We start from the raw sequence: 25,909 nt of genomic DNA, 5'->3' as shown, positions 1-25,909 counted from the left end.
GTCCTCCTCTTCCTCGGGCACCCCCCTCTTCCGAGCCTGAGAGCTGCCCCGGTGCATCCAGCTTCACCCAGTAACAGCAACTCGGGCGCCTTCGATCAGGTCCAGCGATCCTGGCTCCACAGGCAGCGTCTCTCTGCCCGTCTGCCCATCGCCAGGGCTCAGGCTGCATCTTCTCCAACGACCTGCAAGGGAGAGCTTGGGTCAGAGGCGAGCACCTAGGGCCAGGCCACCCGTTCTTCTCACAGTGAGCTGTGGTACGGACTGAAATTTGCTGTTTGACGCAGGTTTGTTCGTTTGAGAAGCGACCTGAATTGCACGTGTTCCTGGCGGGACTGGGCTGCTGCCAAACTCAGGCTTAGAGGTGAGCTGGGGTGCTGGCCAAGGACACCTGGGCCACCACACCAGGGAGTCCATGAGATGCCTCACTGGGCACATTTGTCGCGTGAAGTGAAAAAAAGAACTAGAAATTTATCCTTCATCTGGCTTCCTGACCTATCCCTGGAAGACTGAGTTCCCTCTTTCAGTAGGGGCTGGACATCTGGGAGACAAATAGGCCACCATTTCTCCAGTCTGAGGTTCACTCCTCCTCTCCAGAGGGGCTTGGTTAGCATGTGGGCTCTCCCAAGAACCTCAGAGTTGTTGGCTATTCAAGCCTTACACCTGGCAGCCACTATCCGTTACAGGCAAAATTAGGGCAGGAGACCATGTTGCTTGTAGGGAATGAACCTGCGTGAAGGACAGCAGAGCTCAGAAGGCCCTGCCCCGCGTGGTCCCGGTTCAGTGGTATTGGGAGCTGAGTGGCCTGTGAGCAGGCCATGAGTTGGAGCATGAGTTGGCAGCTCTTTCCTGCCTGTTCCTCTTGGCATCTCCTGCTGTGGCCATGAGAGGTGCCAGGTTTGTGCCAACGCATCGGCAATAATGTTTGATGACCGTACGAATGACAAATGTCCTGAGATGGGCAGTGGTGGTTGCCACCAGCATCTAACAGCCGTGTGCTCACAGCTGTTCCAGGAGGACAGACTGGGTGATCCCTCCCACTCCCCAAAAAGCCGTGGCGGGGTTGCTCTTCCAGCCAGGGGCTGCAAAGGTCGTGCCAGGGATCCCTGTGTCCTAGCACTGCTTGCACTCGGATAGGGACACTATGGCACAAGGTGGCACATGGGCAGTCCCCTGGCTGTGACACCAGCAGGACCCAAGGGTACGTGTCCCGGCTCCAAACAGGGTCCTTCACTCACGGAGAGACTTCGGGCTGCTGCTCCCTTCTGTCGCTCACCTTTCCCAGGTGTCCTTTGCTACTGACGGTGCTTCAGAAACTTCTTTGAGGTTATGAATATTTAGCCCTTCGTAGAGCTGCAGGTTTTTAAAACTAAAAGGTCGTTGCTAGGGCCGCTTCGCCCCATCTCCAGCTTCACAAAGGGTGTGGAAACACCCACCTGCACCTTCCCTGGGACAGCGCCGTGTTGCAGGGCTCTGCTCTCAATTTCGAGGTCTGGAGTGACAGTCAGTCCAACGTCACTTGCTCAGCCATATCTTAGGCGTGTCCTCGCTGCTGTCAGCCTCAGGCCACGCTCTCTTTCTATGCTGCTTTGTGCAAGATTCATCTGCTGCCAGAAGCCTCTTCTATGAAGGTACCTGTAGCGATGCTTAGGTCAGATCTTCTCTCTGCACTAAAGACAAGGCACTGCCTAAGTTTCCCGGTATGTGCCATACCTTCGGTGGTGTTTACGGAAGGGCTGCAAGCTTTTATTAAAATAATAGAAAACCCATGAATTTATTTTTTGCTTCCAGGAGGGGCAGAAGAGGGTAACAAAGTGTAATAATAATCACGTAAATTGCGTAAAAAAAGAAATAATTATGTAAAGCAAATCAAGCCGATATTTGGTTTACTAATTATCGAATAATTATTTGCTACTGCGGTACCCACTGTTACCAATTCCGTCACAGGGAAGCAGAGCCTTGCTGAGAAATCATCGACCTGCAGGCTAAAGATGAACTAAGGGAAGCATCCCACAGAAAATGCAAGGATCGGGGGCATTCGGTGCCACGGGGCACTGGGAGGGCCGGGAGGAGAAGCAGGTCCGGAGGACACCAAAGGTGGGCACAGGGATTCCCTCAGCCCCTGCTGCTCTCTGCGATGGGACATGACGTTACTTTTAGCGTGCTTAGACACAGTGTTCGTCTAAACTTGTGTTTGCAGCTCCTTCGAATCACACCTCCACCAAAGGTTTCCCCTGCGGGGTTTTTGGTACACAGGAGGAGCCGTGATGGGAAGGTCCCAACCCCCCCATAGCTCCGGCAGGGACGCTCCAGGTCGTCGGATCTGGCACCGTGCAGCCGGGCTCAGCCTCTCCTGCCGGCCATCGCCATGACTCAGCCCAGACACAGGATGTCCCAACACGCAGTGGGGGCTCCGCCGTGCCCAGCAACCCCTGCTTCCCTCCCTGTTAAATTCTTGGACTCCCTTCTTGCAGCCGCTGGTTAAAGCAACGTGTTGACCACACAGGCTTTGGGGACATCAGCATCTGCTACGAGCCAGAGCAAACACTTACAGGGTCGGGGGGGGACACACCACCACCTAGAGGGAAAGTTGTTGCTATTGCTGCTAGAAATGATTTTTGTTGAGAAGGGACACGATCTTCTGGCTGGACGGGATTATCTCGGGATAGGTTTACTGATTGGCAAAGCCAGGGGGAGCCTGAACATCACTCGCTGGTGGAGATAAATCTGATCTCCCTCACTCAGAAAAGCTTCAGAGATGCTCTAACACCGGGCACTGCTCGCTCCCAGGGTAAAGCAGCTCCTCTTGTGCTTACGGGGAGCCCAGCAACCCTGTCAGGCCACCGACTGCCCTCGTCACCCTCGGGAGGCCATTCTGCCCCTCTGCCGGTGGGAAGTGTCGCAAGGTGTTTTTCCGTGGCCATTCCTGCATGAGACGCTTGAGGGAGGTTCATTTTCACGACCAACGCAAAGAGCCTCAACGGAAATGCTTTGCGGGACATGAAGCGCAGTGAAGGTTACAGCCAGAGTCACTGTTCCTCTCACTCAGCAGGGCCGGGAGGTGGCACTTCAGGGGATCTCCTGCCTTCAGTACAATTCAGTTCTCTCTTTACAGTTACCGCACTGCGCTGGGTTGAAGGGGAAGCTGTTTGGAGACGGATGAAGTTCATGTCCGTGCCTCCTCGTTGTATTTACGCGTTTCTTGAACTCAAGAGCAGTTTCTGCTGCAAACGCCTACATGGCAGCACTGGAGGGAGCTCTCAGTTGGCTTTTGAGTCACCTTTCCGTGGTGACAGCAAAATTACCTGCTCTGGTTTCCTATGTCAGAAAATGCCACCCCGTGGCACTGTTTCTTTCCTGAATAACCTACTTTAGCCAATTTCCAGAAAAGATGGCCGGTCCTCTGCAATGCCAAACAAGCCAGCGTGGAGGGAGCTGCTCTGGTTGGAAGCCATCCCTGAGGCCAAGCCAGGTTGAGATGCTCTGCATCCGGGTTACTGGAGCGTCGCCCCGTCAGTCACACCCAAATCACTACAACCGCAAGTTTTTCTCTGACGTTTCAGTTTGGGTTTTAAGCATTAAAATGAGTAGAGGCACCACCAGAGGCAGTGGGACCGGAGCTGCGGGTACATCCCCGGCGCGGGTCGGGCCGTCCACCTTGGTCTCCATGGTGGAGACCCCATATGAAACCATCATTCCAGCTGCGAGGCTCAGCAGTGGCCTGAATGAGCGCCGTGGGTCACAGCTCAGTGGGTCCTGAGCCACGTTTGTAATTCCTCCTGCTAAATAGAGGGGGGGGGGGGGGGGGGGGGGGCGGGGTGGGAAATAAAGCTAATGAAGAAATATTTTCTTCCAAAATAAGGGCTTTGCATGACTCGGCAAGGTGCAGAACATCTGTTTCCAACTTCTTCTGAGGTACCAACCGTCGGACAGGGCTGGTAGGTACCAGGTGGAGAAACATCTGTCCCAATTAAGTTTCCTGATGTTCCTCAGATAATTGTAGCCATTTTACCAGTGTGCTCAATTTCCCCCAAACCAGAAAGCAAATCAGAATCATAGAATCATGGAATCATAGGGTTGGAAGGGACCTCTGGAGATCATCTAGTCCAGCGCCCCTGCCAGAGCAGGGTCACCCAGAGCAGGTGGCACAGGAACGCGTCCAGGCGGGTTTTTTTAGGAATACACTACTCATAACCATGTGCTAGCTCTCGTCTAAGAGAAAGATGAGTATAAAGACGCTATTCAGAAGAGTTAAGCGGAGAGCAGACTTATTTCCAGTGGAAGCAGCGTGGTGTGCGGTGTGCCGTGATCGGCGAGCCGATGGGGATAAAAGGCCTGGGGAGAGCTGGGACTGCACTGCGGGGCCAGGGGATGGAAATCCTGGACCCTTCCAAACCACAAGGGCGAGAGGAGCGGGAAGGAGGAGCAGGTGGCTGGGGGAAGATGCTGGCCGTACGCCCGGAGCGGGGTCTGGGCTCATCGCTCCCCACGAGCGCAAGGCAGCCGGCAGCTGGGAATCACGCCCTCGATATGAAGCGTGAAATCCACGTCCAAAAAAACTTCAAATGGTGCATAATGTAACCCTTCGATGGGTTTTCTAACCAGGGATCTGGCGTTGAGAGCATTAAATTAAACATTAGGTGACTTAGCGTGCTGCACAGGAAAGCCTGGGAAATGAGGAATGCAGGGAGAGATTGCATTATTTACAGTTGCATTTTTTCCCCCAGTTTTAAACGCCTTAGAGAGAACAAGCGCGTGCAGTGCTTAGAGGGGGACACGGTGTGGCCAGACTCCACATTTGCAACCGCTGCCTGCTGTTCCCTGCCTGCTCCTTTTGCGTGGATTTCTCCATCCAGCTTCGCACGGGCGGCACCGCTCCCGCTTTCCACTGGCCGCCGCAAACCCTGCCAGCCCCGCGCCGCGCCAGCACGGAGCCCCGCGCCGAGGCATCGCCCAGCGCCATCCTCCACCCCAGGAGCCATGCCAGCCCCCCCCCGCCCCCCCACCAGACAGCAGCCCCAGTGCTCTGCTGCCCGGAGCGGGTGGAAGCCCCTGAATTTGCCCTCGGCCTCCACAACGATGCGAAGCACTCGCCTGCTGCGGCTTCTCTCGACCGCCTGTGGCCCGCAGGGCCCCGAGCAGGGTCATGGGGCCGGGAGCACGGGGCTTTCCCACAGCCTCGGAAAGCAGGACCGAGCCACGATGGACCCGCGTTTGACAACGCGTTACCTTGCAGGATGAGGTTTTACTTCTATCCCAACGCTTTCTGCTAAAAAAAAATTAAAAAAAAAAAAAAATATATATATACACGCACCAGGACTCAGACCGGCGAAAACCGCCGCTAAGCAGTACCATTTGCCGCAGGGATTGCAGCTCAGAGCATCCTGCTCCGTCTCAGCAACGTGAGCGGTTGTTTGGGATACGGAGGGGCAGCCTCACGTGGCGGAAGGGGCTGGGAAACGCTGGCGAGCGCTCCTGCCACAGCTCGCGAGGAGAGGTATGCTGTCGCAGGAGAGCTGTAGGTTCTTCCTCAGAGCCTCATTTAAAACGCAAGGATGCACGGAAAAAAAAACCTGCTTTGGAAGGTTTTAAAGAACAGCACGAACTAAAAAAGCAGCTGCCAAAATTAATCTCCAGCATGAAAAATCAGCACTGATGAGAGCCGTCTTAGATCAAATAATTTATTTAGTAATTCCATGTAAACACTTCAGATTTACTAGCAAATACAATGCTTGCTGTTCTTTTAAATAGATCATTCAAAAAATAAGAATCTATTATTAATGGCAGGTTGACTAGAGATCTCCATTACTACTGTACAATAAGGAATTTGTTTTCTAATGGATTTAACATCTTGATTTTTCTTGTTCTGTGTTTGCTTTACACAAAGCCCAAAGGACACGCGTTTGACCTGCTCCCTGCCGGTGCCACCGCGGACCAGGGCGTTTTGGGGAAGGTACGCAGGCAAATCCTCCCGTCCTGGCATTGGTATAAGCTGATGGGAGAGTGGGATGGCAGAACTCGCGTGAACACTGTTCACAACCACAGGCCTTTTTTGGTCAGAAAACAGAAAATGAAGGGTGGAGAACTTCTCTTTGGGATGTATAAAAGCAACGAACTCCATCGTTGGCATTTACTTATCAACACAGCGGTACACATACACGTATCCACAGTCTCGGAAAAGCATCCTATGAGCTGGAGAAAGCAGTGGTTCTGAGGCTTGGTACACCAGTGCACTAAAACCAAAAGAATGATACCTTCTTACATAGTCAAATGAAAAATAAATATCTTTATTTTCTGCCTACTTTATTTCAGTTTTCAAATAAATTTTAAATAAATCTGTACAAAGTATACTGTTACAGTATATATTCGTAAGTTAACTGAAATGCCTAAGTGTAACAACACTACAATAAAGCAGTATAGATTGGCACATCTCTAATAAAGATTAACTTTTACACTTGAAAAAATACCAACTCCCGTGAAAACCCTTGATATCTTTTTGGTATTTTTACGCGAGTTACGTTGCAAACAAATTACAGACAAATTCTCCCTTGCCTTAAAAAGGAAATCACTTCTAATGGTTTTTCAGAGAACGTGAACATCTTTATGCTGTTAAAGGGACACCATCAGGCTAAAGAGAGAGAGAGAGAGATTTAAAGAGAAAAAAAAAAAAAAAAGAAAAAAAGAAAAAAGACAAAAACTTTGGTCAAAAATTGGCAAGTTTTTTTAGACCTTGTGCACTTTTACCCATCTCACCGAGCTCCGGCTGCGGCCGGTGCCAGGGACGGCAGGACGCGGCAGCACCCCGTCTGCGGGGACGCTCCCAGCCAAACACCCCCCAACCGGAACGGGCTTCTTCCCTTGCGATTAAAAAGGAATTAACACACATGCACCGGGGGTGAGTTTTGCTTCCCCCTCCCCAAACCAGAATCTAAAATCGATCTGACAGTGTCCCTTTGCTCAAAATAAAGACTTCCGCACTGTATAGACCAAATATCGAAGCAAACTTGTTCACAGGGTGAAAGAGCCAGGTACATTGCAAAATTCAAGTTTTTCAAACCCAACCGCAGTTGTCGGATTCACGAGGTCTTGAAACTTCGTAATCTTTCGTTAAAGAGTTCCAAACTGGGAATTGGGGGCTGGGTATTACAGATTAAGAGCGAGAGTTTTCTCTCTTAATCTTTCCAACAATATATTAAATCAACGTTTACATGCTGAAAGTTAATCTTACATTAGAACGTAATGCAATATTGGCTGCAACATAAACCTATAAATAAATCAGCTACCATAGATTAAACTCTGTTAAATATTTCTAAGTTAATAAAATATTGACAGTATTATAAAATTACAGTATTTACAATAAGAAAAAATCTAGACTAATATATACCTTTAACACATCTCTTCTCCAATTTGGGATTGCAACGGAATTATGAATATATGAACAATTTCTTAGAAAGTTGCATTGCAATTAGCATTATTTTTCCATTAGAGCTAAAGAGGGTCATCTATCACTGCCTTTGGGAAAAAAAAGGAAAAAAACCAAAAAAACCAAGTGACTTCTGATGGTGGGGTGTAGCTTTTGAGTACCAAACTGGTAACAGGAGTCCTCCGCAAGACGTCTGAAGGTAATGTAGGACCAGCCTCAATTGCTCAGATTAAAGTTGTGTTACAGAACTGCCAGCAATCAGAACCACCCAGGCTGCAAAAGGGGAGGAAAGGTAGTTTTCAGCTCAAAGTGCACAGCTGGAAGGGCTCCCCTCATTCTGGACTCCAACTAAGGCTGCAGGAGCTCCGATCTGCGCCCCAAAACCGCAAAAACCTCAGCTTTCGGGTTCGTTAGGGGGAAATGAGCCCTTGGTGCTCCGTAAAGGGACACGGTTAGGTCGCAGCTATGCCAAAACCACTCCTGCCAACCACGTGCTACAAACCCGGACGAGGCATTTGAGATCCCCTTTGGCTTGCTTTTTCGGGAGGTTGCATTTTTTTGGAATTTTTTTTTTTTTTTATTTTTTTTTTCTGCGTTTTGTTCGCTTGGGAGAAAAAAATTGGCTGGGACCGTGCAGCCGGCTCATTTTCTATTCCTCGCCAGCTTCTCCGTTTTCTTGAGTATTAGCATAATGCTGTTGTGTTTGGGTTGCAAACACTCGCGGGGGGGGAAAAAAAAAAAAGGAGGCTTCAACGCTCCCGAGTTCATTCGTCTTGGTATAAACCAAAACTCTGAAAAAAATGACCTAAAGAGATTCCTGTCATTAAAAAGCGCCGACTGCGCTTTTTGGGGTCCCAGACACCTAGTAACATCGTTTTAAGGATGAGACCTTTCACCGGCCCGTTCTCCCAGCCTCGGAGGAAGAGTTTACCAGCAGGTTAGGAAGGGGAACGTCCAAATTCTCTCCCTCCTCCCCACGTCATACTTGCTTTCTAGCAGTAAATTAGAAATCAGAAAAAACTAGGGGAAAAAAAAAATAATTCAAATTCCTTTCCCGCCCTTCCCTCCCCCACCGTAAAACAGAAATGGTATTTTTTCGTGTATATTTTTGGAGAAATCACTTTCTCAGCCCCAAGCCTGAAGTTGCTCGTGAGTGACCTACCCACGGGCTTCAGTGAGATGATGCAATTTATACATTTGCAGGGGTTTCTACCAGTTCCCGCAGCGGGCAGCCGGGAACGCTTCTGTCCTTAAAAGCAGGCTTTAAAATGGTACAAGAATAATTTGTAAACTTGGGTCTACGTTACCAACAGAAGGCTCTAGGTCCTGCAGGCTCCAGTTCCCAGAGATGCAGAGCAGGAAAACTAGAAAGAAAACTCGGTACCTTTCAATCACCTGCCGGGTCGTACTGGGGGGGAGCGGGGAATGAGAGAGACAAAATGACAACTGACCTTAGAAACAAAGGTATGTTTAGGGCTTCTGGTTTCAGGAATAAACCGATATTTACTGGTAAAAGTCTGCCAAAAAACAAAAACAGAAACACAGGATTACTGGTAAATATTGGTTTATATGGAGAAGTTTTAAAAAAAAAAAAAAAAAAAAAAAAAAAGAAGTCGTCATCGTGCTCCTGGGCAGGAGCCAAGAGCTGCCCCGCGGCATCCCTACACTCGGCGGCATCTTTGGCACCTGGACACCTCAAACCAGAAGCCTTGTGTTGAGAGGAAAGTTGTGTTTCTTTCCTTTACTCCCCTTAAACTATGCGCTTCTTTCTGGATTTACACCACGCCACACACACCCCCCCACCTCCTCCACAAGGCTGGTCCTACAGGGGTTTGGCTCAGGAGATGGAAAGTCTTCTTCCGAAACCACTTGGAAATGAATTTGTACATAATATGGTATCTCACCACCAAGGCTGCTGGTGCCTGAGCCTCGTCCGCTCCCTGAGATACCATAAAATATACAAGACTGAGTGTACATTTTAAAGAAAGCATTTTCTTGTAAGTGGCATAAACCCATTCATTTTATTTACATGCTTATTTATTTCCAAAAATAGAGTTGGTCCACATTGGACAAGAGAAATCAAGAAGCCATACAGTAGAAGAGTTAAAAGTCCAACATTTAACCAAAGTACAATGAAATTCCAGAAGTCTGTGGCTGACTCGAACCACAGAAACATACACATGAACCACACAGACATTTGTACATAGAGCATTATATTACCAATAATATTTGCAAACATGAGGTCAAGATGGCTAAAAACCCAGCAGAACCGAACCAGGGGGCATGGCTGAACAGAAGCGGGTGGCGAACGGCCGTCGCTGTCACGGGGGAACACCACTCTCCGGAGATCTTGCATCACTTTTTGTTTTTTCTTTAACTGAGAAAGTCCTAACTCTCCTGCCCTGGGGATCAGCATCAAGGACAGGGTGAAAGCCCACCGCACGCGGCTCCCTAAACGCAGACCCCGTGGCTGGGCGGCGCGCGGCAGCGTCACCCGCGGAGGTGCCGGCTCTCGGTACCTGCCGACACGCGGGTGGCCCAAGGGCACGGCACCCCCGCGGCCGACGGTGCCGGGGCCGAGCTCCACTTGGAGGACAAGAGCCCGGCCTAAAAGCCGGCGGGTTCGATGCTGAAGCAGGACAAATCTGCAGGGCAGGACCCCGTCCTGTCCACCCAGGCAGACCGACCCTGCCCGCCGCTACCCGGCCTTAAAGATCACCTGGAAAAGAAAAAGTAGGTATTTATACCCTTGTGGTGTGCTGCGGGGTGTCCGAAAAGGGTCCGGATGGGTTTTGTCTTAAAAACAAGGATTTCCCTCCTTTGCTGTGGGCAATTTTTGGCATCAGTAATTCCAGTTCCATCTACTTTTTCTGGAAGACCACAAATAATCCAGCCCGAACAGACCTACGGTATTAGAGGATGTCGCACCGGAAAGATGAGGGAAGTGATTTTTACTCAAACAATTTAACATTTTTACGTTAAAAAAAAAAAAAAAAAAAAAAAGAAAAGCTCGGAGACCTGACTGACAGCAGAAGAAAAAAAAAAATTGGACAAGGTGCATTATCTCTGCGTTTGCCTAGGTATTTCCATGGCCCTCACCGTGATAGTATCTCAGTGTCTCCAAAGGATGGAAAAATAGATTTAAATCTGTACGTTCTCCTGCAGAGAATCATGGCAAGCAACAGGGGGAAGACAGTTGTAGCCCTCCTGATACTTCTACAAACAACCCCCTACATGGGGTAGAACCGCATTAAAAGGGTATAAATTAATTTTCCTTTTTCAAGTCATCTTTGACAATCACAATGTTAAGCCTAGTCCAATGTGAATGCTAGTATAGAGCTAATTTACAGAATACCAATGACAATTATCTGTACCTAACAGGATTTAAAGGCAAGTATACTCAGTACATTTAGAAAAAAATACTGTTACCAAAATGCCAGACCTTTGACAGCAGTTAAACAGAAGTAGCCGTGCAGTTTCCTATGTGGACGGACAGCCTTTGCACAAGTCACTATTATCATCTGAGCCTGTAACGGCCAACTTCATCTTCCGATCTGTCTTCTACAACGTTTCTAATCTCAAATGTGAAATACGTTTTTAAAAAGAGATGGGCCTGATCCCGTGCAGTTGGGTACGTACAACACTCCCTAATGAAACTCAAAGCCCAAATTCCTAAAGAGAGAGCACAAGAGATTTTTTTTTTTTTTTCTTACATCAAATAACTATCATGCAAGCATACCACGACGTTTTTATATTAAGTACTTCAAAGTCAGCTGGTATAATTTAACTAGAAGTGAGCAGTCTAATGAAATTATTATTTCTAGGGGGAGGGGACAAAGGTTGTGCCACCGACAACCACCAGATTACCGAGGGAAAACAGCACAGGGACACCATGGGGGTCTAATGAACTGTGTTACAGGAGAGCTCACGCACGGCAGCCTCTCGGACCTTAGCACCTAAATCCGTAAGACGCGGTTATTTCCTACGGCAGTCTATACACCTTCACTTCATTTGCTTTTGCTGCCCAGCACCAGATGCTCTTCTTCTGACCGAGCTGATCACCTAAAGCCTAGCCATACTGCTGGGGTGTTACAAACCGCCCCCTTGCCCCCTGCCTATTGCCTTGCATTTCCCAGGGTCAGCCTCCACCGCCGCACGCTCACGGCATCAGGGCTTATCAGGCTCTTCCGGATTTTTCAGTCACGGTATAAACCGACCATTCTGTTCTTTCAGTTGCCAGTTCTTATATTTAAAGGCTAACTCTAACCAAAAGCCTTGAGGTGCCTTGCAGTTAACCCGCTCCTATTGCGAAATCTGATGATTTATCAAAAGCACTTGCTCTTTGGTGCAATGATCTACTGAAGACAGAGAAGGTGGGAGAAGCACGGGTATTTGCCATGACTTCTAGACTTTTAAGAAGCCTAAAACTAAGCCCGGGCAGCAAAGGGTTGCTCTAGGCCAGACCAGTCAGCTATGGGTCCTCCCAGGTCTCTCGGGAAGAGAGGTAACACAGTCCTGCACGTGCCCGCACACACGCGTGGACAACCCTCCCTCACGAACAGAGCTAGGCGAGACCTGGAAAATGCCAACCAGACCTCTCTCCCCGCTCCTTCTTTTTCTGCCTATTGTCAAGACCAAAACCTTTTGGGTTTTTGCCTTGGTGAAACCAAAAGAAAACAGAACATATCCACAACACTCGCTGCTGAGGCATGCTCTGAGATCTGGCAGACCTGAAAGTCAAGCTCAGGGTAGGAACTTGAACTGGGGGTGTCACACGACAGGAGAAATCTAGATGCTATGCCACCCAGTATTCTGGGCTTGTTTCTCCTCCTCGGTCAACCAGTCTTCGTAGCCTGGACCTAGATGTGCTCACCAGGAAAGTTCAATGAGAACCAACCCTTCTCCACCTGGCAAAACACCTGGTTTTAATGAATCAGTGTTTTCCAGAGGAAACTCATTTGCTCAAAGTCTGAAGATCTACTCGAGGTGCAGGCTTGGAAGCCTTTAGTCACCATCTCCAACTAGATTTTTGTCTACTTTGTGCTGCCCAAGTGATCAACATCAGCTGCAACCAAAGAAGGACTCCATGATATTTCTCCTCTCATTACAAGCATATTTTTTTAATACCTTCTTGGGAGGACTCGATAGAAACATTTTAAAACATCCAAATAAAGATCAGTTGACTCTCCACCTCCTGCTGTTTGTCAACGTGTTCAAAGATTCTGGTAGATTACCCAGATAAGAAGACTGATCACAGAATAACAGAATGCTTTGGGTTGGAAGGGACCTTCAAAGTCCACCTACTCCAACGCTCTTTCTTTGCAGAAAGTATGTTGCTTTCAACCTACCACATCCTGAAGACTGAGGGTACTTTCTCCTTCTCAAACCGGAGTCCAGGATTGCTGATCTGCAATTCCCAGTGCCCCATTTAATACTTTAATTAAAAAAACAATAATCTCACATTGGGATGTCATCTAGTCATGGAGAATACTAAGCTCTTTTTTAACAGCCCTATTTTGGCTAGTAACTTTAGTGTTTCAGGTGCAAGCTCTTTTCAAACTCCTAGGTACACCTGATGCTCTTCCTCTTGAATTTACTACTTTGCTCCAGCGTCTCTGCCTCAAGCACTCGAGTTTCAGAGGCAGGCTCCTTATCTTTACCATCCAAAAGGACTAGGTGATGGATAAGCAGGCTCTCAAACGTGCTCTGTGCTCCGGAAGGATGCGGAGAAGTTACACAAGTAGCATGAAGTAGTGCAGAAAACTAACTGTGCCTTCAGTCCTGCCTGCTCAGTTTTCCTCCCCAGCCTTCTCTCTGATACGCCTAAGACAGGATTTGCTCCCTAAAGTCCCCGGCTCTTCAAAGCCCATCCTAAACTGCTTAATTTCCAGATCATGGGTTACCTGCCATACAGCACGGCTCTTTCAGTCTACTTTGCAAGAGCTGGGCTTCTGTCTTTTGATGGAATCTTGCTGGACTCCACAAGTCCCTTCCTTTATAACTATTTTATTTCATAACTTTATAATTATTTTACCTTGTAACTGATTTCCACTTCAGCTCTGAAGCTCCTTCATGACAGAGCTCTGCCTAATTTGGATTTCTGTAACCTTTCCAGGTATCTATGGCGCTGCCTCGACAAGTCTAAGGACTTTATTTTTCTGATCTTTGCCCCTGCAATATTTTATAACACAAGACTCGTTTTCAGTCCAGCGCCTTCCACCCCTGAGGATGCTGAACCTGTAATTGTACTGTGGTCACTGCTATTTAGTGACTCAACAGTAATTATATCTTGAATCAGTTCTTACATTTTAGTCCTAAATCAAGGCTAACTCTACACCAGGCTGTTACAAGAAATGATCCTTTAAGTAAATCAAGATGTTTGTTCATCAAAATATTAGCCAGCTCCTTCCCAAACAATCTGGCCAGACAGCATGGACATAATTGAATTTACTTTTTCTTACAGGTTTATGAAGACGCATGAGCCTGTTTTTCTCCCAGGCCCCATGAAATCCGTAACCACCTTCTTGCCTGGAATAGAAAATTTCCTAATACCTCCATGCCATTAAAATACGGGGTTTATATCCAACATAAATTTGGCTGCGTGGTCATCACTACTCTAATTTCCTCTCAGATTTTACGGCAACTTCTTAGATATAGTGTTCCTTCACACCTTTATGACCTAGCATGCCTATACAGTATAGTTTGATGGCAGGTAATGCAGTATCTTACTGATTTTCATCACCTCCACCACGTTTCAATGAGACTGGCTACGCCAAGGTCTTTTTACACCACCAAGCAGTATACAACAACTATTTTTGTTTCATGTTTCCGTGCTGGTAAACAGACGTTATTCTTGTTTGGACCACACGCCCATTTCTTATCCCAATCTGCAGTCCAACAGCCGGTCGCTTTTCCCGCATCCACAAGTCTGCTCTCAGCCTCCTTGGAACCCCGCACTGAAAAGTCACACCTTGCCCTCCAGGAGAAACGGGCACATGTTTTTGTTCCCGGTGCTCTTGTTCAGAGCCTTCGCCCAAGTCCTGACAGCTTCAGCCTTCCACCAGCACCGTGTTCAGTCCATCCTCCCAAAACCCTGTCCACTTGCTGTGCCACCAGCCTAGGAACGCTTCAGTTGAAGTGGAAACCAGCCCACACTGAGAAGTCATGACTCTTAACTTCACCTCCCCATCATATCCTTTCTACCGTTTTCCCAGGCATGCATTAGGACTTTAGGAAGAGGTACTGCCATGTCCTAAATTCTGTCTTCTTCCCAGGAACCCAAATTTAGCTTCCCAAGTATCTCAGCTTCAAGGATGATAGCCCCAGGCTTGCTCCAAGCACTCTGATATCTTCTAGGATCTACTTGTCCACTCAAGCAACTCGTCAGATGGATCTCCTAATCATCAGGAGCGAAGCCTGTATTTCCCACAACCAAATCCTCTGCCATCCAAACCTTCCCCAGCTTCTGGAGGTCTCTCCAGAACAGAGAACAACTCCTCAACCAAGGCTTTAGCATTAAATTATAAATAGACCTTTTAATCCTATCCAGTTGCAAGTCGAGTTTCCACAAATACGTTTCCTTGGAGATAGAGGTGGGGGAGATCATCTGTTGTTCACCCCACTGGCCAATCTGGCCCTAAACCACGACAGCAAAGCAGCCAGGGCCAAGGTGAGGATGGACCGCGACCATCTGCAGATGATTTCATGTCATCTCTTCTCCACCAGCTCCGCAACTTTGGTCTCAAGAGACTTTCTGGAGCTTGGAGCACCTCCACTTGTTGCACTGTATAATATTTTATCAGAAGATAACCGCTCATAAAGTGTGTCCTCTCTGCACTCGTGTGTGCAGCTCCTAGTGCAATTAAGCCAATGTTCTCCGATTCCTGTAATTTTTACTTTATGACCATATAAAGTCCACCTTTAAACTAAAAATAGACTGGCTGTTAACGGATTCTTTTTTTAATTACTTTAAACCACCAATTAGAGACTTTCATTGGACAAGATAAGTTACATATGGCCTTGCAGAAGCCTGCGAGGACTCATTTACCAGGACTTCTATTGACGGTTACAGCTCACAAGCCAACTTTTTTTTTCTTTTTAAAGATCGAATGAACACAGCACTGTCAAAAGACCTATCCACAAACCAAACTGTTTGAGTGCATGAAAGCAGAGACGACAATTACATGAATTGGCAAGTGCTTAGTTCAAAATTATTAATGCTAGAAAATAATTCAAAGCCTCTCGTCCTTATTTTGCTCAGAGATCTGCCTGTTTGCCCTTCAGCAGCCCCTGGCAATGGCGATCCTACCGTCATTTATTATTTAAATAAGAGTCTTCTTAACAAAAAGAAATTTTGATCGCATTTATAATGCTGTAACTGACAAGACGCTGGCTTCTCTTCTTCAGCTCTGGTGCTGCTCACACAACATTTTTCTTAACTTGACCTGCCCACACAGCTCCTGATGAGCCAATGCTCCGTTGCCAGCTCTCCTCAGCATCACTCAAGTGGGAGGTTTAAATACCAGACTTCACAAAATCCTTTATCCACCCTTCCTAGCCCCGGCATTTCTTGAAGTATTGACAGAGCAGCAAGCCTTCACGGTTTGCCCGGAAGGCAGACAGCTGGAACTGCTTCTGCTGGACAGAAGAGAAGAGCCGGCCCTTGAAAAGCCAGCGCTCACTTCTTGATCCCCAGGTGAGTCTTTGAGGAGTGAGGTCCAGCTGACGCCGACGTGCCGATGCACGCTCCCAAGGGGCTGCTGGTTTGAGCCCATGCCAAACGCCCAAGCAAAAGGCAAGCCCAGGAAAAGCAAGATCCCAACCTCAGGAGACCACAGAGAGTAAAGCCAGCAGCTTGCATCGCGCTCACAAACCGCTGTGCAGCCGGGACGGACCACGGAGAAATAAAACATATTCCCTAGCGAAACACTACAGCAAGCCCAACCTGGGGGAGAGAAAGACACTCCAATCAACGCGGCTGACCTTCAAATGACAGTGCTGCTCTGAGATGTCCTGTCCAGACAGGTCCGCTCAAGATGCGCAAACGCTCTCCTGCGCACTAGCACGTGAGAGCGCGCCTCTCCACCCGGAGTGAGAGGAACAAAACCCACCCCGGCCTCTGACCAGGGCTAATGTACCAGCTGGATGGAGGGCACCGCACGTATGACAAGCGCCTGGTGATTTGAGCTCGAGTCGCACATCAAGACATTCACCAGCAACAGAAAAAACCGCCACCGCTCATTTTCTCCACTCGCAGCTCCCAGCAATATAAATTACCCAGGGACATCTCTTACACAGACTTGGTCCCCTCCAGCCGCCGTGTGAAGCCTGATGCTTCATCTCGGCACTGGCCGCACCAGCACAGCGGGGGATACAGAGGAGCTGCAAACATGCCGGCGGGGGTCGGCCCTGCAGCAGAGACCCCGCGGCTCGTGTGTCCTCGCACGCCAGCCCCAAAAGCCCTTTTCCCGTGCTGGCCCACCCTAGAGCAACGGCACATCAGTCTGTGGGATGAGGAGACGTCTCTGACAGCCCAGGCTCAGCTCCCAGACCTTCCCGCAGGCACGACAGTGCCACCTCACTGCTGAAACCACCGCCGCGCATCAGCGAGACACCATCTCTTGCACCCAGAGGGTCACCCACGGGGGCTGCCCCACGGTCTCTGCACCGTGTCCGGAACAAAATCCAAACCCATTGGGGTCAACACGGTCGCGGGGATTCAGATGCCATTTGCAATCCACCTTTACAAGAAGCTCTCCATCCAAATCAACATGTTGACCAGGATGACATCTCAACGTGTAGAGATTTTTCCCCCGAAAAGCTCTCTAAATCTCTCCAAGGCATGCACTTTGGCTTCCCGGCGGCACGCAGCAGATCTGCTCCCACAACGGCGGCCTCCCTCCAAGGTCTCACTAGCCAAGAGGGGCACATCCTTCCCCGCTGCAGGTGCAACTCAAGTCTCTCACCTCACCGATCTGCGATAGAAAGAATGAAGCTTTTCTTCACTTCCTGCATATTTCAAGACAGTGTTTCAAGAAAAAAGCCCTTCTGCACCACAGCCAGGAAGGCTCAGCACAAACTCCCAGTGCCGGCGTTGCAGCCAGTCCTCTTTTCGCTTCAGTCTCCTACGTGGCTTAAGAAAAGGCTAAGGTGTGTATTTCTGCAAAGCTCACGTCAGGACGGAGAGCAAACCAACTGATGACCAGCAAAGCCAAGGAATTATCTGAGCTAAGACCGAGTTACCTGCTGGGGAGATAAAGAAGATGCCCATTCAAAGCAAGAGCTCTCCCAGCTGATGTCTGATCCGGAAAGGGGCAGAAGTACGCCACATGTTGTGAACCTAAGCCTCAAGACAACGAGATGCAGAAACGGCCAGCCATCTACACAGGCGGTCTCCTCTTTTATCTAGGGCTACGTCTACGCGAGCAATCAGCACAGCCAGAGCCAAGTTCGACAGCAAAGGAGTCACTGCTCAGGACCCGATGGGCACATTATCTGTGTTTTGGGGATTTTACTCCTCCACGCGCTCTCGCTTAGCCCAACGGACCTAACGCCCACTGGTTGGTAGGGCTGGTCTTTTGGCCTAGTTGACTCCAAACCGAATCAGGTCACGTGCTCCGAGACTGCTCCGCGATCAAACCAAGGCACCTTATGCAGGGATAGCAGAGCGCTTCGCTGCAGACGCACGCACCCGACCTGAGCTGCAAAGCCACCGCAGACACCACCGTGGCCCTGGGGACGGCCGGTGCGGGGTCCTGGTCACCCAAAATAAGACAATACCCACGCGCAGGCGAAACCTACAGCCAGCCTGAGCAGGGCAGCGTCTTGCTTGGAGGTGGTGGCTTCCAGAGCAAAAGGGTCTGGACCGGATCCCCTCTCCAGGTGAAGGAGCGCCAGCAGTATCGATTCACAGAGGGACAGTGAAGCATTGTCCCAGGACATCCAGCCATTTGCTCTGTCGTGTTTTCATCAGTCAACACTCAAAAGACAGACAGCAGGGCCAGGAGTCACCTATCTTTATCTTTTCTCACTTAATTTCAAGCTGACGTTTTTCCATGAAAACATGCCTCGTTCCTTGCCGTATGAATTCAACTCTCCCTCTTCTGCGATATTTTGCCTCAAACAGGCTATGCAACTGTTTACTACTTTTATAGAGGCAGGCGTGACACGCTCTGACTCTCCCAAAAAACACGACTGCTCATCTGGCTTCAGCCCCGTACTGACACCGAACTGCGCAGAGGGGCCCAGCAGAGCCGCCCCGGCCGGGGAGCTCAGCCCCACGCGCCCCCGGGACCAGCTGCCCGACGCCCCTTGGCTGCCTGCGGAGAAGGGTCTGCCAGAGCTGCCGGCATCTGGCTCTCGCATGCTCCTCTGCAAGTGGCACCCCCTGCCCACCACCCCAAACACCAGTTCCGGAGCCGAAGCGCTTGAACGATGGCCACGGTACACCTCGGCCATCCACCTCTGCCGGCCCAGCCCTCCCGCCTTGCTCCGAAAGCCTCTTCCCACCCTCCAGACAGACATCACCTCCTCTGCTGTGACTGCTGGCAGCTTCTCCCCCAGGATGAACTCTCTTCACCTGGCGTGTACCCGCCTGAGGCCGCCAGCTCAGGCAATGGCTTTGTTGGCCACAATGACACCATACCTGCCTGCGGGAGCGCCTGCAAACCCACTCATCCTTTCCCTTCCAACCTGCTTCTCCAGCAACAACTTTTACGCCATCCAAATTGCAAGAAAACATCTGGAATACCACTGGAGAAGTAACTCTGTGAACCGCTAAAAATGGATGATTTGGTGTTTAGATCCCTCCGCTGCCTACAGCGGTTCAGACCGGCATTAACGACAAACAACGCACAGCCCCGTAAAGCCTCATGGCCCACTTGTGTTTCGCCACAAGTGGGACGCGTTGCAGACCCCTATGTAGGCTGACCTTCCCCCAGACTGTAGTGCTGCTAAAACACTGTCCCATCGGGAACTGAAATGCTTTGAAAAGTTAAGAAGTACGAAAGCGGGATAGGCAGGCTAAGAGAAACTCCCAGAGCGGACCCAAGACCTCGTGGCCCGGGAGCGGGACGCGGCATCGCCCACGGGAGCAGAGCAGCCCGGCCCTGGCGGAGGGACTGCAGGAGAGGAGCATCCTTCCCCGGCCATCAGGCCATCACCCTCACAAATTTCAACACAAGAGATCCCACTTAAGAGAAAAAAAAGATGCCATGAACTTTAGGTCCAAAGGTTAGGCTCTGGTTAAAACAGGCTTTTAAAAAAGGTTATAATTTTGAAAGTCCGTTTAGATTAACCTTAACTAGCTTTAAACTATATATACCTATCTCCTTGCCATGTTCGCAACCCACACGCAACATTTGCGTTGCCAGCGAGCTAAATCACGTGCAAGCCAGCAGAGTAAAAGGAACCACAGGCTTGAAAAAAGCTCTGGGGCTGAAATGATCTTCCATTGTTGCGAGTGGCACAGGAGATGGGAACAGCAGCAGGAATCAAGCACAAAAATGGAACTCGCTTGTTTACCTTGTCGGGTTTGTCAAAACATTTTGACAACACTTTGCATACAGCCCGCTTCTATGTTCTGCTACCAAAATTTCACCTATCTTTACGCGTTATAGAAGAAAGCCAAGAAGAGAAAACCTTTTGGGGAGAGAAGTGCATGTGCGAAAAAATACAAAGCTCGGCCCGAGAACTTAAAACTGCACCGGACTCTTCTTCCAAATAGTCCAAACACCAACACGAACCCTTCAATTACACAAGCTGAGTTAACAAGGAACAGGCAGACAGCAGAGGAGGGGGGTAAGAAAAGAAAAAAGAAAAGTTTGGGTAAGCCTGACAAAAAGCAAAGCAAAAACAAAAAACCAAAACAATAACCAGAAAGAAAGAAAGAAAAAAGAAGAAAGAAGGAAAAAAAAAAAAAATGGTGCAAACCAGGACTGCAAATTTGCAATGCAAAATGCAAAAGTCTCGACAGTGTCGTTTTACCAGAGAAACTCTCCCGCGCTTTAGGCAGAGCCCTACCTCTCAAAAAGCAACCCACGCCAGTAAGAAGCAGCAGGTTTTTGAATGAGCAAATTGCACAGCTGCGGACGAATTTGCTTTCACTGCCTGCATTCCAACTCACCTAAGAGAGAGTCGTTTTCTACCCGCTGGGCTAGCAGAACCCAGGAAATTGCTTGGTTCTAGTTATACTTTTGAGTTTTCACGTTTGACGAGAGCCCCCCGAAAAGTAAACCTGTTTTAGCATTCTTGTACATTAATGTCAGGATTCTCCACTTCTAGCTCCCACAACTTCTGCCACAGAGAAGTCAATCAGATTTGGTATATGCCCTGGAAAGGGAAATGGGAGGTCTGGGTCTAAAGCAAACAAGCAAACAAAAATTAATTATGCCAGTGCTCCTCAAGGTGTTGGATCCAAACTCAGTGGATCTGCTGAAGTCTTCAATCCAAAACACTTGGTAATTATACTTTAAGAAACCAAAAAAAAAAAAAAAAAAGTTTAACCTGTTGAACTTAGAGAAAAGAAGATAAGTGGCAGAGCTTTGAGGGAGGGAGACAAAGTGTGTGGGTGCAAAAACGTCACATGCCGTAGTTCACCACCTTAGAAGAAATCAGTTTTGCGCTTTGTTTGGTTTTTGTATTTCGTAAGTGCCGGGGAAACGCGCTTCCCAAAGGGCAGCTGTAGGGTCTACGGGCACCAAGGTGGAAGCATGAAGTGAAGACATGCCAAAAAGTCAGGTTTTCGTAAACCCTTCTGGAAAAAGTGCATGTGTTTTTAGCAAAAATGCATATCTACCAAATCTCCACTGACCACGGGCCACTTGCGTACGGAAAGTCGCATCAATTTGCAGCGTCAACGCTGACATTTTTGCCTTCTCCTTCCACCCACCTCCCCAATTTTTTTTCCTTGGGAGACATACAGCGCCACTGCATTAGAACGTACAAGAAATGAAAACAGTGAGTACGACTGATATAGATCCATTGACTTTTTATTACAAATGTACTTGATCACTTGGCTGCAAAAAAGTTTAAATCAACCCCTATTTTCTGTACGCCAGTACAAAGTAAAATCTATTTTACAAATTAAATACCTAAAAATTTGACAAAAATATTAAAGTTTGATGGAAAAAACAGTTATAAAAATCTTAAATCCCCTTTTAAGAAGGTAAGAGATAACATCCCCTCCCAACCCCACAGTCCTGTTATACAATATTAATAGTCATTTTTTTAGAATAGGTAGGTATGTTATATCTTGCTGTTAGCATACAAGTCACTCTAATAGCTTTATCTGTATATAATCCAGTTAGTGCACGAATGCCATCTGATTGAATATAATCAACTATCTTTAACTGATCCCTAATTTACATTTCATAGCTTGCATAGTTTAAAGGGACAAAGGTTACACTACAGCTAATCATAAAAAAAGGTGGTTACAGTGCTATTTTTAAAGGCAACAAAGTAATTGCTCCCAAAAAAAAAGAGAAGTTACCGGTCGGCTCTGGGCAGGGGTTAAACGGCCGGCAGGTTTCTGCCCCGCGCGACCGGGGGGTCTCTGCCCGGGCAGCCCCTCTGTGCCGCACCACCGCCCGGCTGCGGCCGCGATCGCGCCCGGCACGTTTCAACCCCTGCGAGGGATACGCAAGAAAGTGACACTGTCAAGTATTTTTATTTGCTGGGGTTTTTTTGGTTTGTTTGTGGGTTTTTTTTTTTCCCTTTTTTTTTTCAAATTGAATTTTCCAAAAAGGTCTCCCCACCGCCCGTGGGTATGCCCGGTTGGCAGCTGAGCGGCTCGCGGGCAGCCGAGCTCCTGGCCAGTGGCCCGCGGGCCCTGCCTGGCCGCAGCTCAGACCCCCCTGGCAATGCCGGCCCAGAGCTCGCTCCAGGACGCTCCGGCCAGTCCCGCCTGCTCCGGGGCGGCCGGCCGCAGGGACGCCTCTCGCAGCCGCATCGCCAGCCGGACCGCAAAGAAGAGGCGTGAATCAACAGCGGCTCGTTCTCTTTTTTTTTTTTTTTTTCAACTTGTCAGAGCGATTTTACCGTTTTTTAAAACAAACAAACAAAAAATAATAATAATGACTTTGAATTGGGATTTGAATTGCCATTAGCATAAACCCACTCAAAGGGCGGCTGTATTTCAATGGTAAATTACTTGACAGTGTCCCTTTAACTTAAAAATAAAATAATGTCAGTATTGCAATGAATTTCAAGTTTTCTTGCACGTAGTCATTATAAAGTAGTTTTTATCATGCTCTTGGACCTATTCTACAAGACATTTAAAAGCATATAATCAAGGAAATATAAGGCATACTTCTCAGGAATTAGATATCTTGGCACATTTGAGCATACTGTCTTTTTTTAAAACAACACATATGGTCAAATATACCTTTCTCCTTCTAACATTAAAACGGGTTTTCTGTACTTTGTTTCATATACTGAGATATTAGAGCCTTGGTAAAGTACCGAGCACCTCTGGGGGGAAAAAAAAAAAAAATTTAAAAAAAGCAAAAAATAAATCCAAACAAAACCAGAAGCGAAATCCCATGAACCTTTACAGTCATTTTAGTCTTTCATTATCATCATTCATAAAGTCCTAGAACATACACAACGTGCGTTAAAAGAAGAAAGAAAAAAAAAACAAAACCCGACAAAAAACAACGAAAACACGCAGAAGAAACCCAAAACGAGACAAAAACTGACCACAAGGTTCTCGGACACTGTTCACAAGACTGCCAGCGGGGCTGCCACAGACTCTACTGGTCTGACTGGAACCACGCGGCCCCCGCGCTCCCCCAGTCAGCCAGACCCCGGGCAGGACGCGGGGGCGCGGGCGAGGAAGACCCCGGCGCGGTTGCCTCGCTGGCGGTGCTCCCCGACGCCGGGCGGGCAAGGGGGGGACACCGGCGGGCACTCCTCGCCTCCCGCCACCGACCGCGGGGACAACCACGAGCGGCTGAGCGCGGCCACAACTTTGGGGAGGGCAGCGAACAGCAGGACCGAGACAATCAATCAAGTAGCAAAACCAAAGCAATTAATTTCCTAACTACGACTAGCAGCATGGAGAATGCAGTCCCGCACACATCACAGTTGAAGTACAATAATCGATGGAACTGCCCATCCAGACCCTCCGATTCAAAAGCAGGTTATCAGACAAATGTTTACATGCAATTGAGAACCATTTCAAACGTCACATTACGCGCTCCGAAAGCTTATTTTACTACTGGGAAATAGGAAAGTGCACATTAAAGCAATTTTAAACATTTCCAGTGATTGTTTAAAAAGAAACAGAAACACCTCGCTACCGGCATCTCGGATTTAACTTTCTGTGAACACTAACAGCAAACTTCTTTAAAGGGAAATAATGCACGGTACAATGGAAACAGCTTGTTTTGACACTTACAGTACATCTCAAAATAATAAAAAAAAAAAAAGAAAAGGGGAATTATAACTTCAAATGGAAATAAAAAGACAGCAGGAAATAAAAATTCTTTATAACAAGCTTTTTTTTTTTTTTTTTTTTTTCTTCTCTCTCCCCACCCTTCCAAAACTCCATCCTTGACCATCAGTAAAGAAGCGCTGGCAGCTCCTGCTCATACAGGTGGTGCCTTCTGCGCGCAGCGGCTAGGTCTACCAGACGGCTAACTTTGCCAAGAGCGTTAAGAAAAAGGATGGCATCCCAAAAAAACTTCCGAGTGGAACAAGATCCTAGTTTCTCTGAAACGCTGTCTACTGAATTCTGGCCAAGAAAAGAAAAGAAAAGAAAAGAAAAGAAAAGAAAAGAAAAGTTTTGTTTTCACTGTTTAAGGCATCTTTTCTTTTTTATAACGTTTTCACTCATAATGATGATAGTCATGCAGCAGTTTAATGATAAAAATATATTAATATTTTACTATACAGCAGCAAGAAGTTAGTCAATTAAAAGCACACCAAATTTTTAAAAGAAAAAAAAAACCAAAACCAAAACAACAAAAACAACCTGTAAAAGTCTATTATTATTCTTATTATTATTACAGACAATTTCAATTTGGAGAACACACCTGGACAGATTAGTGTTCTGACAAATCTGCGTCTCCCTAGCCTAGGCTTCGGTAGAGCCCGCGAGCGTGCACGCCGGCGAGGAGGCTGGGACGGGGAGGGCTGGGCACGGCGAGGCTCGCCAGGTATGTAGCCAGTAATAACTAGCACCACAGCTACATGGAAATCCGTTACAGACACACACCGGCCGGGCTTTCGCTTTAGCACGAACCGCCGAACCCCATGGCTCAGTAGGATTACTCTGCAATTGCGTCGCACTGATTTCTAACAGGCCTAGAGGAGTTAGCGGCACTGGCGGGGATCAAAGCGTAGGTTCGGACCTCTCTCACGCGTTGAGGAGATAGTGCTAGTGCCAGTGGCAACACGGAAAGGCTCGCTACCTGCTGTCCAAAAACAGGTTGACTGGAAACCGCTGCACGTCAGGTTAAGTACTTTAAGTACACAGAATAAAAAAAATATATTATGAACAATACAAGTACATCTCATATACACAATAATGACAATACGCCTACTCAGTTGTAAACCAAACAGGTGCAGAAAAAAATATTACGGGAGGAAATTCTTTACTTTTCTTTTTTTTCTCTCTCTCTCTTTTTTTTTTTCCTTTTCCTCTTTTCTTTTTTTTTTTTTTTTTTTACTATTTGAATAACTTTGGTTCAAACGTAAAAATCACAAGTTAGCAAATTTCATTTAAATGCCTTTTTTAATAATTTTTCTTCATGTTCACAGAAGTTTCACTGACCATTTTTATATGTTTAAGGTCCAGATGCAATGCATATTGTATAAAAGAGAGCACTTATTGTTTACCTTGCATGAATTAAACCTACGTACCTTTTAACTCTACAAACTTCTGCATAACATTTAGACAAAGCTCAGACACACAGCATGCCTAGCCCTCATATATATATACACATCTCTAATCACAGGTATATAGGGTGTCAAATATACTATAGTAACCTCCATGTAAGGTTCGAAATTTGGTAACAAAATGAGAAGAAAAAACTAAAAATATTATTTTACGTGTTCTAAAATATCTCTTTTTTTTTTTTGTGCTAAAGTCAAATGTTAGCTCAACATGAAAAGGACTTTTTTTTTTTTATATAATTCAGCAATATTATAATCTTGACCATTTTTGCAAACACTTTTAATAATAATAGCTTAAACGTGTACAAAAGTTCTCGGTTAATTAGGGAAATAAACACTCAGTTCTTTATATTTTTAATCAAGTAGGAAACACAGTTCATATATAATGTTATTACTTTTTTTGACTTTTTTTTTTGTGTGTGTTTTGTTTTTTTTTGTTTTGTTTTGTTTTAGCAGCTGCTTACTGTTTGATACGGTGGGTAAAGTGGAGGAACATCCAGCGATGGGTGGCGGGTCGCAGGCGCTGCTGCCGGGCGGCGGGGGGGCGCCGGGCGGGCGGCGGCGGCGGCGGCGGGGCCGCCGGGGGGAGGCGGC

General features: G+C 47.6%; 1 long non-coding RNA gene across 1 annotated transcript; it reads right to left on the bottom strand.

The window, feature by feature from the left end:
- Window positions 1-5,664: 5,664 nt before the first annotated feature.
- Window positions 5,665-25,874, bottom strand: LOC128916182 (uncharacterized). Its single transcript, XR_008468870.1, has 4 exons — window positions 25,780-25,874; window positions 8,872-8,937; window positions 8,728-8,784; window positions 5,665-7,693 (listed from the first exon to the last, which is right to left on the bottom strand). It is a non-coding gene; the product is annotated as an uncharacterized LOC128916182 (long non-coding RNA).
- Window positions 25,875-25,909: the final 35 nt, after the last annotated feature.

The sequence above is a fragment of the Rissa tridactyla genome, chromosome 11, assembly GCF_028500815.1.
Source record: "Rissa tridactyla isolate bRisTri1 chromosome 11, bRisTri1.patW.cur.20221130, whole genome shotgun sequence".
Lineage (NCBI taxonomy): Eukaryota > Metazoa > Chordata > Aves > Charadriiformes > Laridae > Rissa > Rissa tridactyla.
This window is presented reverse-complemented; position numbering and strand designations above follow the sequence as displayed.